At 46.1% G+C, this 16630-nt stretch overlaps 1 long non-coding RNA gene across 1 annotated transcript in view; it reads left to right on the forward strand.

The window, feature by feature from the left end:
- Nucleotides 1-12872, forward strand: part of LOC112550451 — a 21342-nt gene extending 8470 nt beyond the window's left edge. The window contains exons 2-3 of the long non-coding RNA XR_003094303.1: nt 10255-10466; nt 12580-12872. This is a non-coding gene — a long non-coding RNA (uncharacterized LOC112550451). The remainder of the gene's footprint in view (nt 1-10254; nt 10467-12579) is intronic.
- The last annotated feature ends 3758 nt before the right edge of the window (nt 12873-16630 follow it).

The following is a 16630-nucleotide window of genomic DNA, read 5'->3' on the forward strand; positions in this document are numbered from 1 at the left end:
TGTCGCCACCATGGAGGAAAGGACTGGGGCCCCCCACGACTCAGGGGCTGCCTTGCCTGCCAGCAGCTCACCCCAAAGCTGTGGGCAGGCTCTGGCTCTAACAAAAAAAGAGAAAAGGATAGGGCACCATGCCATAGCATGATGGAAAAATAGAAACAGTTTAGTCCTCAGAGTTTTATTCTATGCCCCATCATTTCAATTTAGGGGGCATAGAATAAAACTTTGAGGATTAAACCCTCGTCATGTGTACAAATGCCCATTGTGACTCCAATGCTTTTAACCTAACTAAAGACATTGGCCTTAATAGAGGGGTATCTGAGTAAAACTTAATGGCCTATGATATACAGGAGGTCAAATGAGAAGATATCATGCCCTCCTCTGGCTTTAAACTCTGAAATCTTTGAATGTACAGACTTTTTTCAGAACTACATAGAGTTCATCTAGTCTGTGCTTAAAGTTCATCCTCTAAAATCTATTAATAGCACTTCAGAGTGATGAGATATATGTATCATTTTCACAGAGATACATTTTGGAATGGGTTATTCCACATTGCTTGCTTTCTCTGTAATAGCCAGACTTCCAAAAATTTATTGGGTTTTTTTAGGGCATATGGTATTGAGTATTGAATAAAAAGCATGTGGATAACATTTTCCTTAATTTTGAGGGTGACCTTCTTGTCCATTCTGGTAGCCAACTTATTATCAAACACAAGGAAATTAATTTTTCATAGTCATTTCTTCATATTCATAACCACTTTATAGTAGAACTAGAGAATTCGTTTCCTTCCCAAACGTCTATTGTTTTATATCAACATTAATTTATGTTTGCCTGCCCTTTTCACTTGTTTAGTTAATAGGTCTCTTCCCTGATTTAGTGATACATTGCATGTATATAACAGCATTCAGCAGATGAGTAGCCTTGTTTAACATAATGAAGTCATTGTAGGGGAAGACATTCTTCCTCCTTTTTTTTGTGCTACCAGCTGCTGCTGAGCAGCCTCTGGTTGTATATATCTTACGTGTACATCTTGTGTATACAACCCATGTATACATCTTTACCTCCAGTACCCTCTCACTCACCTCAGTGAGACAAACCAGAGAATCCAGGTTCTCAGGTCACATTTTGGAAACAGTAAAAGTAATATTTCATAATCATTAGATTTTAGAATAAAAATATCTATGGTACCTCAGCAGGCATACCAACCCTCCACCTTAACATCTGCAAATTAGTGGAAGCAAAGGATGTGCAGATGTGACTTAGATTTTCATAGCATCCTAGATTAAATGTTAGTATTCAAATGAAATATTTGCCTGCTTTATTGATGCTCCCAGTATAGTACATTTTCTCTCAGGTTGTAATGAGCTGGTTTTACAAAGGGTATATAGATGCACTGTGGCAGCGTAAAATCTTATGTGCCCAGACATCTCCAACTAAGCTCCCAGTACAATGCATGAGAAGAGTTAGCACCTAAGAATAAATGTATGAAAGCTAACACACTGAATAGGCAGAGATGCCATGCTAGCCCCTAGGAAATACTAAGGAAAGGGATGTATCTCAGGTCTCACTCCGCAGAAGAATATAGGGCACCTATACACCAGCAGCGAGGCTGCTCCAATGCACTGTAATTACAGTGCATCAAAGCAGATTTAATTAATCGAGTGTCCTGGAGCATGGTAATTACTGTGGTCCAGCAAACTCCAGCATCTCGTGTATCAGCATCCCCACACGGAAAAATGGCAGCAGGGGCACTTTAACTAAAGCTCATTCTATAAATTTTAGTTAAAGCACTCCTGGCACCACTTTTCAGCACAGGGACACTGATACACGAAATGCTTCAGGCACCTTAATTAGTGTAGCTCTTGGAGCTGCTCTAATTAAAGCACCCCCTTCCTCCACTCCCAGGGCACATGTATAACCACCCTTAGGCACCTATGTCCTGACTGCAGAAGGGCACTTACCTCTACTTGGGATTGACAATTGTGAACTGTTTCTTAGAATTAAGCACCTAAGTCATTTGGCTTTTTCTTACACAAAACAGGGCTGGTAAAAGTGATCCCCTTTTAACTAACAGAACAGAGGTTAACATACAGTACCTGTGTGGGATGTAGAAGTCCAGTATCTCAATCCCCTTTATACCTGCTTCCAAATAGGAATTTAAATCAATGTTTCCTGCCATGGCCTCATCATTCTGGGGTGGATCTCACCCAATCTCCCCTGCTGAAGCTGTTCCACTTTGTTTAAATTAGTAAATAACCAATGGGCCACAGTGAGGGATTTACTCTACAACCTAATGGTTAGGACACTCACTTGGGGTGTAGGTGAGTTTGGTACCAGTTCCTGCTCCAGTGACTATTTAGTTATGTGTTCAAAGTGGAATAGTAGCCATAGGAGAAACTGCAAGCATTCCATCTCAGAATGCCCTACAGGTCAGTGGTTAGGGCATTCTTCTGAGAGGAATCAAGTCTACACTCTGAATAAGAAAGAGAGAGAATTGGAACCTGATTTGCTCATTTCTCAAGTGAGTGGCCTAGCCAGCAAGTATTGGATAAAAGGAGGGGAGGGCAACTCTTTAATATGTGAGAATTAACCATGCTGCTAGAGCAGGGGTGGCAACCTACAGCTCTGGAGCCATATGCGACTCTTCAGAAATTAATATGTGTCTCCTTGAATCTTTGCACAAGCACATGAAATGGTTTCTTGCTTCCAAATGGTTTCTTGCTTTATTGCTCCAGAGATTATTGCTCTTGAGTGTGGCATTTGAATGTGTGTTCAAGATCAATAAGCTGGGGAGCAATGAACTGTGGAGCAATAAACTCCAGAGTTTATTGAACAGGTGTGTGAGAGCGCAGCATGTTAAACCAGATCGGAGCAATGCTGGCTGGCAGGGGGACCCAGGTATTGTGGTGGGAGAAACCTCCCTAAGGTTTGTTGTCTAGCTGTAATTTGATAGACAGACAACGCGGGTAAAGACAGACAGCTGTTTATTTGCTCGAGCAAAGACCATAAAGCCAGCAAAAGGCAAAATGGCCCCCCCTAAAGGGTGAGGCGATCTTTTATATTTATTATAATAAGGCAAGACTTACAGGGTTAATAAAAAAGCAATATTTGGGCGGTGTTTTATAAATCTTTGTAACAGCATATTTTTATTAAGCTGAACTAGCACTTTTTTTTAAAAGCTAAAAGTTAAGTAACAGTAACATTATAATATGTTAGCAAAACCTTATATAGTAGTAGATATTTTTTAAGGACACAACCTCTGCACCCAGAACAATGGCTTCCCTGTCTTATCTTATTTTTTGCTGTAGCTGATTTTTTAGCACACAGACACAGATCCACTTTTTAACTCAGAAAATGTTTAATACAGTTAAAATAATTACTTGACACAAGCAAAGGCTTAGCTATCATTTTGCCTTGTGGTCAGCTGTATTGTTAGGCCACAGGTCATGCCTTGTATTTAGCTGTAAAGCTAATACTTCTTAATAATCTAAATTATTGTTAACTTAACAGTATGCTATCAGAAAACTATTTTATTTTAGGGTAATAATAAACATGCTCACCACAGTATCAGCCTGCCAGCCTGGCATTGCTCCCCTCAGCAAAACATGCTGCAGAGGATCTGTCTATAGCAGGGGTGGCTAACCTGTGGCTCTGGAGCCATATGCGGCTCTTCAGAAGTTAATGTGCGTCTCCTTGAATCTTTGTACAAGCATACAACATGATGTAACAGCTATGGAAGCTGGTCACCATGTGCTTGTTCAAAGATCCAAGGAGACGCATATTAACTTCTGAAGAGCTGCATGTGGCTCCAGAACCACAGGTTGGCCACCCCTGTGCTACAGTATCCCCTGGACTGGGCTGTGCAGGTAAGGTAGGTAGGGTAAATTTGTGGGTAAATTTGTGAATCCTGCTAAAGCAATAGTTCTCAACTTCTTCAGACACAATGCGCCCCTCATTAGATTCAAAATACTCCCTGTTAGACTTGAGTCACCCTTCAGAAAATGTCAGCTCTTAGTTTTTGCTTGTTTTTGACTACAGAAAAAAAACAGAAAAATTCTTCTGTTGCAAGGAACTCAGAAAGCATACAATGGGTCGTGATGTTTTTGATAATCTGGATTCCTATTTGAAATCAGAACTTCTACCTGCTTGAGACCTTCCAGCTGTTTAAGAACAGCTGCTGAGCTCCAGCCATAATCAAAGAGAATGTGATACAGATCAGGCAAACTGGTACATAGCAAGTTAATGTGCTGTGGAGGAACATTGCCACCCAGGCAGTAATACAGTCCTGGGAAATAATTCAAAATCAAAGTTAATATTAATTCCTCTCCTTCAAACCTGTCTTCCAGCCAGCAATTTATGTGCTGATTTATGTCAGTACATTATGCAGTACACAGTGGCTGCATGCAGATGAGCACAAACATGCAGTATGTGGCACCACAGACCCCAAGGTGTGCCACAGCTACTTGTACCGGGCAAAACAAACATCCACACTCATCTGGATGTGGCCACTGTATGATTCAGTTTTGATGTCAATTTGATCTCACTGACAAAAAATTGGTGATTCTTTTATGGTTCTGGCAAACTGTTTTCTCAGAGCTAATGAGTTTAGTTTGGTTTTCAATTTATTGTCAACATGTTTGTGCACTGAGATAATAACAGAGAGGAAGGTGTCTAAACTGTACATTTAGAGCTGGCTGAACATGAGGGTGGGAGTAAAGGGAAGAGGAGAAGTTAATCAAAACCTAAAAACCCCCAAAACAGTTTTCTTCAGAATAACTCTCCCCGAGAGCAATAGAGAAAGAAGGACAAGAGCAAGAAGCCACAAAATAGTAGGGCTGTGCGAAATTTTGATGGCCATTTCATTTTAATATGGTTTCAACTCAGTTAAAGTCAAAACAGCAAATTTGAAACGAAACAAAGGCCGTCAAAATAGCCTCGAAACAAAATGAGGCTAATCGAAATGTTTTGACTTCCAAAACATTTTGACCATAGCGCTGAGGATGGGAAGTCAATCCAGCTAGGCTGACTTCCCATCTCCAGCGTAAGATCTGGCAGGGGGCTGAGAGGTAGCTCAGCTGGGTGGTAGCCCAGCTGGGCTGCCTCATTATCTCCCATGCTAGATCACACCAGGGGTGGGAAGGCAGCCCAGCTGGGCTACTTCACCATCCCCCATGCTACATCGCAGCTGGGTTTGTCTCCTCACCCCCGGCACAATCTGGGAAGTCAATCCAGCTGGGCTGACTTCCCGTCCCCAGCTGGGGTTGAGAACAGCCCAGCTGGGCTGAGTTCCTTTCCCCAGCCCCATGGTCTGGCAAAATGGTCAAAACAGCGTCAAAACAGACTCATTGTTTTGACGAAGTGAAACAGCGAGGCTGTATCAACTTGAAACTATATTCAATACAAAACATTGTTCTGTCCAAACCTCGAAACTGAAGTCAGAACTGTGTGAACTGCCGTTTCACACAGCCCTACAAAATAGTATTTTTAAAAAGCAGCACCATTAAACCAGTGTGTCATACACGTATAAATGGCATGCTGCAATTTGTAACGCTTTGCCCTAACTTAACTCATTGGAGTTAACTGGAGTGTGTACTAATGAATTCTATGTGCAAGCTAAGAAAATTTTATATATATATATTACTAAGAATAACAGCCACAAATTGTTAGAGAGAAGGTTCAGGCTAGACATCGGGAGACATTACTTTACAGTTAGGGCTGCCAGGCTCTGGAATGGGCTCCCAAGTGAGGTGGTATTCTCTTCTACCTTGGGGGTCTTCAAGAGATATTTGGCTGGGGCGATACAACCCCAGCACCCGTTCCTGCCCAGGGCAGGGGATCGGACCTGATGATCTGTTTAAAAACCCAGAGCTTCAATTTAGGTCCCCTGTTTCATCTACACATGCCCAGAGATGCTTCAACTAAAGCTCACTCAACAAGTTTTAGTTAAAGCACACCAGCCACTATTTTGAAATGTGGGGATGCTGAATACAAGTGACAGCAAGGCTCCTGGAGACTTCCAATTAGAACGCTCCAGAAGACTTGATTAATCGAGTCTGCTCTAATGTGTTCTAATTAGAACTCACCGGAGCAGACATCCTGCACATGTACAGGCATCCAGTGTGTCCTTCAACTACACAAGGGCTGCGTCTACACAAGATGCTGAGTAAGCAGTAGTCTGATATTACTGTACAGTAGCATCGTGTGGCAGAAACCATGACACGACACTACAGTGCATTAGTATTAGGCTACTGCTCGGTAGCATCACAAAAAAGGCATTCATTAGTGCTACTGCTCAGTAACTTAGGTTACTGTGCATTGATTTAGCATTTTATTTAGTACCTATTTATTTAGTACTTTATTTTATACAAGCACTAAGTAAATGTGCAGTAACAACTGCACAGTAGCATCACAGGTAGACACAGCCAAAAAGAGCTAACAGTAGCCTGATACTGTACAACCTAATGTTTCTTGTTCCTATTCAAAAGTATGTTTCAAAAATTAAAACAGATGGCCTGATTTCACCTCCATAAATGAGAGTAGCCCCCAGAATAATTATACAAGTGAAAGTAGAATCCAAATCAGGGTTAGTATCTCAATACTTTAAACCAGTTATTCAGTGAGTGTCAATGGGCATAGCTCTATTGCTTGTAGTGAATGCTGATTTTACACACTGCTGACAGTCTATCCTTTTATCCTACCAAGGAGAATTGTTCTCAGCAAAAGAGATTCTAGAAACAAAAAAAAGCATTTATTTCCCTGCCCTTTTCTCCCTCTCTCTTCCTTTTTCTTTTCAGTAGACATCCTGGGCATGTATAGATGTTATGCTTAGAATAGGTCTAAGTGAATATAAATCAATATAAACCTGTAACAGTACACATATTTGCTGCACATAAACCAGTCTAAAAATGGCACATGCGACTGAGAATAGATTGTATTTGAGGTGCACTAAATCAAGACCAATTCAGATTAGTGGGCAAAATACAGCCTATGGGCTGAATTCAGCCCACCAGGCCATTCTATCCAGCCTGCAGGATCCCCAAAACATTGAAAAAATTAATATTTATCTGCCCCTGGCTGCCTGCCAAAGATGGCAGGAGACAGGGGCAGTAGGACCCAGGGGAAGCCAACAGCAGTACTAAGCAGCTGGAGCAGCAAGGCCAATCCAGCCCCACCCCACTCCCAGCCCCAACCGGAAGCCTCTACCTACCAGTGGCTTCTGGCCTGGGACCCTAGGACTGTTCCTGCTTCCCTGCGCCCAAGGAAATACAAAGAAGAAGGAAGCAGGGAGGGAGGCAAGAGAGGACCACGGGTGATTGCCCCAGTCCTCAGGGCCAGGCGCAGCCAGGCTAGGCTGGCTCCTGTGATCCCAGCGCTGCAGCTGGGAACCAGCTGGTACTGGAGTGGCTGGGGGAAGGGCGGGGCAAGGAGCAGGGATATGGCTGCATCAGGCAGTGGGAAGGAGCAACAAGCAGCTGCATGGACTGTTGCAAAACCAGTCCCATCCCTCCCCACCCCCGCCCCCCTCCCCCTGCCTGCCTGCTTTACTTCCTGCCTCTTGGTTGAAGTGAAGGCTGCCTTCCCTGCTGATGCTGTTGTTGCTTTGGAGGACCATCTCCCCATATGACAGGCCTTCCCCAATGGCACCTGCTAGATAGTCCATTCCATCATTGGCTATTTCTCTGGGCATTGACATTGATAAGAATGGTGGGCCCAACACTCTACAGTCATTCCCCATGCCCAGTGAGAACAGAGTAGGGATTTGCTTTGAGTTTCTGTCTGGGAGGCACTGCATTTGGGCAGTCAAAGTATATCATGCCCACATTCTTCCTGCCTACCTCAACATAACAGGGAGGTGGCACCTAGTGGCAGCAACACCAGAACAAGCCCACCAGGCCTGGTGCACTCTTTACAAGCTGCTCATCACCAAGTAGAACCCCGCAGTGGCAGCTTCTGAATGGGGAACCATGGATACGTTTAGGGACATATACTGGGGCACTTACAGATTTTAGATGCCTACAGGATTAGGCTACAGCTGAGCAGGGATTTTCAGGTACTCAGATTTGAACGAATTGCCAAAATGTACCAAAGTCTCATTTTAGGTACTTAAATTCCATTTTGGCCCATAAAATTCATCTTGATGGCAGTGCAACCACAGAGTAGACCTATTGATTTTTTTAATACATATATTAATTTTTGGTTGCTGAGGTACTGAAAAGTTTTTGACAGAAATTAGCATCTTTCACAAAAATTTCCATTGTGTCAAAAAAAAGATTTTTTCTTTGAAACATTTTCTTTGGCTGAAATTGTTTGCCAAGCTCTATGGTTAATCAGAGGCATAATTAGCAGGGAGTGTGTGTGTGTGTGTGTGTGTGTGTGTGTGTGTGCGCGCGCGCTCACGCACACAGGTGAGGAGATAGGGAATAAGTGTTTTACCCGCTACAGAAAGTCAAAAAAAGTTCCCAGGTGTTGCTGCTGCCATGACACAGTTTGCATGCATCTGTTCTTCCTTCTATAGCAGCAGCATGGTATCTGTTCAGGAGCTCCTAATAAATTGAGATTTTATGGGGCCTCCTCTAACCTGCCCTAAGTTACACTACTGTGTAGAAGTTATTGACAGTTTTTTATCCACCTTAACTTCACTTGATATATTTTCCACGAAGAAAGAAACAGGGCTCAGCTATGGAGTGTAAAGTCCTGGCAGAGAGGCAGAGAGAAGATATCTGCGGTTTTCCTCCCAGAATATAGTTGGGACCCTCAGAGGGCTCAAGCAAAAGGTAGGGGTGGGGAAGGCTCCCTATTCTCTGCTACATGCAGCCATCCAAACTGCAGCAGTACCCTAAGTCCATTATATTAGCACAATATAATAAAATATTTATGAGTTATAAATGAATAGACATGTATTCCTCCTTGTAATTATTTTTCCTTTGATCAGTTAAAGTAACCACCTGTTTTCTCTTTTCCTTTGGGGTTTTTCTTTCTTTATTTTTTTGTGCCCGTGTACGTGTATTGCTTTTAAATGGAGCTCAGTGAATGGAGTTCCAATTATCTTTGCTCCATTTATGGAGCAGACTCCTTATATACAGTTCAACTAACCATTCACTTTAGAGCTACAGCTAATAGGAAGCTTCAGCTCTGTTCAGATATTAAAGACATGAACTATTTTGGCTCACATAACCCTAAGAATCTGAAAGTAATTAATTGTGTCAAGACACATTTGCCCTCCTGTGGTCTTAAGGCTCAAAATGTGCCACTACCAATATTACAATCAGCCTCCTGTCAATACCCACTTTAACACAGAAAAGTCTTTGTTGCACAGATTAAACACCTAGGACAGAGGCCTCTCGGACTGTGAGAACCACTTAACTTATGGCAATGTGGTATCCATAGTAACCAGGCTTTTCCTGCATTCTTGGTATCTCTTAAGTCATGGCATAATTATAAGGGGAAATTAAAAATAGAGACATTACAACAAAAACAGTACTGCAGAGTAACACTGTATATTAATGTTTGTCCGTAAGAAACAATGAAATCCAAAACACCAGTAATGAACTTTTACTGTTCAGCAATCAAGCATTTAAACAAGGGCTGCTGTCTCTCTAGTTCATGTTACCACTTACAGTAGGCTTTTGAACCCCTATCAGTTTAGCATATGCAAATAGATTTCCACGAAATTTCGTGTGTGTGTGTGTGTGTGTGTGTGTGTGTGTGTGTGTGTGTGTGCTTTTATAGTACTAGGGAGGTATGTCTTGGAAAGTATAAAGTTATTCAAACAATTGCACTCAATATGGTAGTGCTGGATTGACGGTCCAGTGATTATACTTTCCATATACAAAACAGCAAGCTTCACCCTGTATGTGTGTTATGTTAAAGAGATGACAATATTTTCACATCTTGCCTACTACCGGCCCTGCCATTGTAATCAGCCACAAAATCAAGGTAGATGAACAAGAATGAAGTCTGATGGGCACCCATCCACCATAGGGATGGGTGCCCATCCTTCAAAAGCCTGTCCAAATTTATCCCAGCCATGCAGATGGTCCAATAAAAGATAGCACCTACAAAGATCCTTGCCTCTTGCACTATATATGACAGTTTAAAAAGAGAAGTGATACAATTTCTCAATGGTTTCCTAAGTTTCTCTGTTGCCCAGTATATCAATAACATCTTGGCTTGAAAAAAACTTAAAGTTTATTTTCTTCTGTTTGCTTCATCAAGGTCAAATGTCTGGTTGGTTTTTCATTTGTGTTTCTTCATTAGGTTGTGAAAGTCTGGTGATATCATTTTGGAGCAATTGGACTTTAAAAGAAAATATCTGAGAAACTAGTGGAGTTTGAAAAGACCACAAACTGCCTTCAAGGAATTTGGACTGAGGACATCTTCAAGGCCATGATCCAAATCCTGCTCTCACTCGCATAGGCTAGGGACAGACATCCAAAAAGCCTGAGCCTAAATGGATTCACTCTTTGCAGGTTAGTTTAAGCTGTGCAGCTTAAACTGATAAATAACTTGACAGACATTCTCCGTTAAATCAGGACATGCAGTCACATGCCTGCAGTGGCTAAAGCCAGAAGCTGGGGGGCACTAGAGCATGCCTGCCAGCCACTGCCAAAGGGGAGGGAACAGAGACGTCCTCCAAGGCTCTCACCCCTCCCTGCTGAAGCAGAGGGGGCATGGCCAGGCACCAACTAGGGCTAGAAGGACACATGGGATGCCAGCCACCAGCCTGGGGGTGGGGGTGGGGAGCTGCTGCCAGACTGAGGAGTGGGTATGGGGAAAAAGTCCTTTCTCTGAAGCAAGCATGTATTAAACACAGCAGTTTGCAAAGCATACAACAGGGAACTACCAAAAATCTTTGCCTAAGCTAAGATACAGGCCAGTAAATCACAGCATACACAACTTAGTCTAACTTAAAATGTAAACCAGGAAGACAAGAATTGATTTTACTAATCCTGAGGGCAGTGTCTCCTTACAGAAAGGCATTCAGAAAGCTTTGTTTAGGTATTCCCAACTTTTACACATTCTGCTTTTTAATGTAAATGTAGCTTTCTGCATGCTTTGGTGAAGCTGTCTGCAACTTCCCTTAACTCCAGCATGTGTGATGATTGTCAGGTCTTTGCTAACACTTCCCACCTCTCAGTCTGGTCCTGCAGGTCTTAGCTCTGGGCTCACAGGCACATCTCTGCCTGACTGCATGAAGCAGCAGAGACTGCAGCTAAACCCCCAGGGGTTCCAAGGAAGAGAGGGGACAGAGCGAGGAATTAACTGCATCTCTGCCTGGCTGCCGGCAAGTTGTGGAGGTGCAGCTGGGACTGGCAAGCCCCAGCTGCGGTCCCCAGGGTTTGTCAGTGGAGGTGGGGGGCAGGGAGATGGGACAGAGGGAGGAATTTGCCTCAGGGGCCATGGCAGGCCAACATCTGGCCACACCCTGCCCCTGCTCCAACTACACAGCAGAGTGGAGGGGCCAGTCCAGCTCACTGGAGCAGAGCTCCGCCCAGCCCAGAGCGCATGCCAGGATTCTGGGTGTCTGATTTAACTTAAACCAGCAAGGGATCTGGGGTAAACTTGCAGTAGCCTAGTTTACTGCACATTAAGTGTGCGCACAGATGTGCAGCAACAAACATGTAGACATGACCTGGGAGCAAGTTTGCTTCTGGTCTGCCCTGTCACTGGAAGTTTGGCCTCAGGCTAACCCCAGGGCTCTGGGCTGGGAGCCTCTCCTGCCTAGGGTGGTCATCATAGAAGATGTTCCTGTTTTCTGCTACTCTGTCCTCTGTCCTCTATTGATACGGAACCCAACACCTTTATGTCCTCTCCAGGCCCCTGTGTCCCCCTGGGCAGGCTGCAGCCTAGGTGTGCCAGCCTGCCTGCACCCCAGCACCACTGCCTGGCACCACACTGCCACACAGCTGCCAGGACTGTGCCTTCTAGGCCAGCAGGAGCTGCAGGCTTCTGAAACCTCCAGCCAGGCCTGTCAGCCCCCAGGCCCACCTGCAGGCAGCTTCTGGCCAGCAGAGCCAGCTTCACCTGCCCAGGCCTGCCCTGAGCCTGCAGGTGCTGTGAGGCATTGCCTCTGCCTTGTAGCTGCCAGTCCTGTGCCAGGCCCATCAGCACTGGTACAGCTGTTTGGGGGCCCAGAGAGCCAGTGTGGGATCCCACATGGCATCCTCCTCGCCCAAACCCTTGCCCATGCCTATGCTTCCACCCAGGGCCCCAACTGGTCTAAGAAGGTGACTGGTAACTTTGTGGCACTGTGGAGTGAGGCAGAAGTGTGGCACCAGTTTGAGCAGGATGGGCACTCCAACACCCACATCTGTAAGGCACTGTCAAGCCAGATGTGGGAGTACAGGCACAACTGGTTGTCGCAGCAGTACTGCATAGACATCAAGGGCATGCAGGCACAGTGGGTCACTGACTGACCACAATCATCCATCCAGCAGTGCCCGTAAGTCCATGCCTTTTATGCAGCAAATGGATGCCATGCTTGCACCCCAGAACCCAGGCTCCAGATGTGCTGTCTACAGCAGCACAGGCAGCCTGCCCGAGCCTCAACCCTGGCCCCCACCCCACCCCTTGTGTGTCCAGCAGCCCATCCCACTGAGCTTCCTGACTGAAGTCTCCACCAGCAGCTCGGGAAGCCCTGGCCAGGACCTGCTTTGCTAGCTCCACAGCCCCAGGCCCAGCCATGAGGTGTGGCCAGCCATGACACCACCGGCCATCAGCAGTGCCAGCTTCTCTCCAGGGAAGGACCCTGCCTGGGCATCTGCACACCACACCACACTACACCCCACCATCCAAGGACACCAGCTAGAGCCACATTTCATTGCTGACAGCCAGGATCAAGTGGAGCCACCAATGTGAGGGGAATAAAAACTTGATGTGAGGGAAATAAAAACTTGTTCTTCTGACATGTGTCTGCAGTAAGCATGGTGCTGGAGGTGGGCAGGTTGGGGGGGGCATGGGCAACAGTGCAGGTGCACTAGAGCAGAGAGTGCTGGAGGAGGTGGTCAGCCAGAGCCTCCCACACCTAGTGCCTTGGCCCCCATTGGTGGATGTGCAGCTTGTCCAAGGCCTCAGTGCGGGGGTCCCACTGCTGTCGCTGCCACTGCAGGTGGTGCTTCCACTGCCAGGTATACTCTGGCCACTGTGCCTCCTCTGCCCAGGCCTAGTGGAACAGCTCTCCCCAGGCCTTGCAGATATTATGCAGCATGCAGGCTGTGATGATGACCTGGGGGAGGTTCATCTTGACAAACTCAAGGCAGGTAGTGAGGGAGCACCAAGGTCCCTTGAGAAATCTGAAGGTGCGCTCCACCAGGGTATGGGTCCAGCCCAGGCAGTGGTTAAAGTGGGCCTTGCACAGGTCTGGGTGGCTGGTGTAGGGCTGCATGAGCCAAAGCAAGAGAGGGTAGACAGGGTCCCCACTGAGGAGGGGCAGGAAGGCCACAATGCCCAGCTGCAGGTCCAGCACCCCTGACATGAAGTGACAGGCCAGAGTTCTAAAACACATGGGCATTGTGGGTACTGCCGACCCAGTTAGTGCTCATGTGTGTGAAGGCCCCACGGTGGTCCATGATGGCCTGGAGCACCATGAAGTGAAAGTCCCTCTGGCTGTAATAGGGGCAGTTTCCATGGGGTGGGCAGCTGATGGGGAACTGGGTCCTGTCCAGGGCCCCAGTACCCTGGGGGAAGCCCAGGGCAGGGAACCCCACCACCAATTCCTGGGTGTTGTGCATACAGGACAGTGTCCCCCCAGCATGTCCTGGAGGGCTCTGCACACCTCTAGGACAGCCTCTCCAGTGGTGGCCTTGCCCATGCCAAACAGGTGGCTGACATACCACAGACTGGTGGGTGTGGCCAGCTTGAGCAGGGCAAGGGTCAGGTGGGTGTTCATGGGGAGGGGTGGTCACATGGTCTGTGGTCTTGCCACTCCAGATGTGGCCACAGCTGTTCCTCGAGGTCCCAGAAGGTGGCCTGGGTCATGCAGAAGGCCTCCAGCCACTGCTCATCATTCTAGGTGTTTCTGAATGATGAGCCACCATTAGCCCTCGTTGTGGGGCTGGAGGCCTAGGAGGGTGGCAGCAGCCCTGGTGGTGGTGTCCAGAAGGTCCTCATCGGCATCCATGTTGGCAGCAGCTGTCTGGCAGCAGCAGCAGCCATGAGACAGAGCTCTGAGGCCAGGCAGGTGGTCTCTGCATTGGGGGAGCTGGGCGGGGTGAGACAGCCATAGGCCAGGTGGTGATCAGCACAGCAGGCTAGCAGGGCCAGTGCAGCAGCCAGCAGGAGCCTGGGGCACTGGTCATCATCACTGCCTGGGGCATGGGCTGAAGCAGTCATTGTGCAAGGAGGCAGAGTGGGCAAGGACAGAGGTACTGTGTGCTTCCCCAGTGCTGGGCATACTGCTCCTGGGCAGGGAAATGGGTCGTCAGAGAGCAGCAAGTGGGGCTGGCTTTCAAAGAGGGCTGCTGGCTGCTTGCAGCTGCAGCCAGACCCTGGAGCTTCCCCTGGTGGTGGCAGGGGCCCATTGTAGGGCTGCAAGAAGTTTGGTGCTAAGAGCAGCAAATCTTCTCCCTACCCTGCATGTGTAGATGCATGCCTGGGAGTACTTAATCCACAGAAGTTTATACCCGAGTAAATTGAGCCTGGATTAAATGTATGTATAGACACGCCCTTTGAGAACAGAGTTTGCCCCTACATTTTTACTTACATGAGACGCTGTTTTGCCATAGCAATGAGCTATGGAGACACAGAGTCGGTGATCACAAAACATGACTGCGCATTAACCACCAGTACTGCGTAGTCCCAGCAGCACATGGGTCATTTCCAACCCTACTGCACAGCAACAATGAGCACAAAGTAGCTTATTGCTACTGCTCAGTAGGGTTGGAAATGACCCATGCACTGCCAAGACTATGTAGTACTGGTGGTTACTGCGCAGTCATGGTTTGTGACCACCGATGTTATGTTTGCATGGTTTGTGACACACTATGCCTTTTTCACCCACTCACAATATTTCATATCAGTCATACTAATAGAAAATTACTGTTTTAGAATCATCCATCAAGCTAGATCATCCTACACCCTTACTTTATAAGCCAGCTATACCAAGATTTTACTTTCCATATTATAAAAAAACATACATTTGTGGTATATTAAAGAGAGCACAGTATTTTCAGCTCTTTCCTACTATCTGCCCTGCCATTGTAATAAACCACCAACTTAAGGTACATGAACAAGGACAAAGTCTGATGAGCTCCCATTCACCTTCTTTATGGAAAAAACACAGACCATGCACCAACCCAATTTGTCAGCATTTCTTTACATATCACCAGTTACATTGTCATGTAAGTGTCTTTACAGACCTCATGGAAGTCACAAACAGCCCATCAGTAGCTTACAAGCAGGACATTGGTAAATTTCCATTAGATTATTTGCAAATGCAAGAAATGGACAATTTATAATTTAGTAATTCTTCTGTAATTTGGTTAGCATCCCCACTTCCTCTTGCTGCCAACACAAGTAGAGGGTAATTTGCTCTAAATTGTGTACATAACATGCTTAGTAGACAAAGATTTAAGCAAGTATCATCCGTGACAAATTAACACAACTGCAAACAAAATAAAAAATCATTTGTACAATAAGTAACTCTGTTATAGTAAAGTACTCAAGCTACCATCAAACAAAAGCCCCAAGGGACAAAATGTTTAAGAATTTGCCCCTCTAATTAAAACACTGAATTTATAACAAGAAGTCCTTTTTTAAATGACCAGGTCACAAAAGCCTTGGATGCAGGTGTCGCGGTGGATGTAGTCTTCCTGGACTTTAGGAAGGTCTTCAACAATGTCTCTCACCCCATCCTCATTAAAAAATTAGGTGACTGTGATGTCAATGCCTACACAGTCAGATGGGTCACAAATTGGCTGGAAGGCCGCACCCAGAGAGCGGTGGTGGACAGGTCATTTTTGACCTGGAGAGATGAGAGCAGTGGGGTTCCTCAGGGCTCGGTCCTCGGGCCCACACTGTTCAATATCTTCATCTGCGATTTGGACGAGGGGTTGAAAAGCACCTTGTTCAAGTTCGCAGATAACACTAAGATGTGGGGAGAAGTGAGCATGCTAGAAGAGAGAGACAGGCTACAACTAGATCTCAACAGGTTATAGAGGTGGGAGGATGAGACTAGGATGGGTTTCAATACGGACAAGTGCAAGGTATTGCACCTGGGGAGGAAGAACCAGCAGCATACCTACAGGCTGGGGAATTCCCTTCTTGTCAGCACACAGGCAAAGAAGGATCTTGGAATCACTATTGATTCCAAGATGAACATGGGCCACCAATGTGAACTGTTCACCATACTGGTGAACAAGTTAAGAGGCTGTGACTTGGATGACTACACAGTCCGGTGGGTGGCGAATTGGCTGGAGGGCCGCACCCAGAGAGTCGTGGTGGATGGGTCGGTTTCGACCTGGAAGGGTGTGGGAAGTGGGGTCCCACAGGGTTCGGTCCTTGGACCAATACTCTTTAAAGTCTTCATCAGTGACTTGGATGAGGGAGTGAAATATACTCTGTCCAAGTTTGCAGATGACACAAAGCTATGGGGAGAAGTGGACACGCCGGAGGGCAGGGAACAGCTGCAAGCAGA

Source organism: Alligator sinensis, unplaced genomic scaffold (assembly GCF_000455745.1).
Source record: "Alligator sinensis unplaced genomic scaffold, ASM45574v1 scaffold424_1, whole genome shotgun sequence".
NCBI classification, from domain to species: Eukaryota; Metazoa; Chordata; order Crocodylia; family Alligatoridae; genus Alligator; species Alligator sinensis.